This window comes from Temnothorax curvispinosus, unplaced genomic scaffold, assembly GCF_003070985.1.
Source record: "Temnothorax curvispinosus isolate PA1 unplaced genomic scaffold, ASM307098v1 QBEX01004165.1, whole genome shotgun sequence".
Taxonomy (NCBI): Eukaryota; Metazoa; Arthropoda; class Insecta; order Hymenoptera; family Formicidae; genus Temnothorax; species Temnothorax curvispinosus.
In genome coordinates, this window is record NW_020213945.1 from 1 (window position 1) to 1,613 (window position 1,613).

At 27.5% G+C, this 1,613-nt stretch overlaps 1 long non-coding RNA gene across 1 annotated transcript; it reads right to left on the minus strand.

Annotated features, from left to right (window-relative positions):
* Positions 1 to 1,218: 1,218 nt before the first annotated feature.
* On the minus strand, positions 1,219 to 1,613 carry LOC112453222. The gene is made up of 2 exons (XR_003040583.1): positions 1,581 to 1,613; positions 1,219 to 1,412 (listed from the first exon to the last, which is right to left on the minus strand). It is a non-coding gene; the product is annotated as an uncharacterized LOC112453222 (long non-coding RNA).

Below are 1,613 nucleotides of genomic sequence, written 5' to 3' on the forward strand. Positions count from 1 at the left end.
TTGAGAGTAAATACAATGGTTGAGTATGAACTACGAATCTTCGCTAAATAAAATTTAAAAGAAACAGAATCAAATAAACTGTTCTATTAATAACTAAAAATTTTCATGTATTTTGGCACAGCCAGCTTTGTAATAAAAAGTAATAATATAATTAGACATTTAACCAACTGCTCAATTTACCCTTCTTTAGCCAACAATTCTTTTTTGTTACTTTTATTATTATTTATTTTAAATCAAATAATTTCAATTTTGCATATAAAAGAAAAGCAAAACTAATGAGACATTTTGAAAAATTTGATTATAATAGATTATATGTTATAGTTATTAAATAAGAAATTAGCTGCGTAAGTATAAATGACACATTAGTCTTGAGAATCATATTTTTTTTAATGCTCTTTTTGCATGTTTACAGCTAATTATTACACACACAAATATTGACACCGTATTATGAGATCTTAACGTTCTGTCGGAGATTTCAGTATCAGATTATCAACTACACTTTGAGCAATGACTATAAAATATCATGAACCTTTCCATCGATCTACCCGCCTCTCTTTATGCAGATAAGGAGAATACGCAAATTCTCAGTGATTTAACGATTATACATTTAAACAAAAACCGATAAAATCGAGTAAAAACGTTAAAAAAAATATAAAAAAGACAGAAAAATCGAATTAAATCTGTTTTCGAATCGCGATTTTACGATTTACAAGCAAAATCCAATAATTCAATGTTTAGAGAAGATCAAACGCGACCAAAATGTCATTGCTCGAAACGTATCTTTAAGAAAAAACCCCGAAGAACCTTTTCGCACGTGTCTTTGTAAATATGTACGTACCTCGTTTACACATACCTATCCAGTCTTTCAAGTACAACACTTCCGATACATGATTCAATAATTAATTGAGGCTCTGAAAGAATTGATGATTAAAGTCATCTTTAAAGTTTCTTAAAGCTTCACAGCTTTGAGAATTTTTGAAACGTTGAAGTTATAAAGTATCTTAAATTATTATATACAAAATTATTAAATTATTTATTAATTATATTTATTAAATAAATAGGAAATTAGTTAATATTTAATAAATTGTGAACTATATATATTTAATAGTAAATTATTATATGTATCATATACATACACAAAGTAGTACGAAAATTTTATTATTAATGGCTTTTTAATAATGACTATTTTTAATTTTGTAACAAACAAGACAATGGCTCCTGCAAATTAAAAAAAATTAATTGTGCTAGTATTTACATATTTACATATCGACCTATTTATATATTTACTTGATGTTCGCATGATGTTGTAAAAATACTTCAGCTTGATGGATTCCCGTCTCGTAAGCTCCGTGAGTTGTCGAGTAAAACTCGTCATGCGTAGCTTCGCCGGCGAACAGTATGACTGGTAAATTCTGCCATATTTGCAAAAATTTATAAATTAGACAAAAATTTTTTTCGTAATTTTGCGTTATCTTAATAACATAGCATCAAAAGTCTTGAAAACCCATCACACAGATCATTGATATCTTTTAGGACTGGAAAATTTAAGATTGGAAAAATGCGTTGTACTATGATCTCACCTTTTTCCTCTTCGTGTTATTTTGCAACATTGT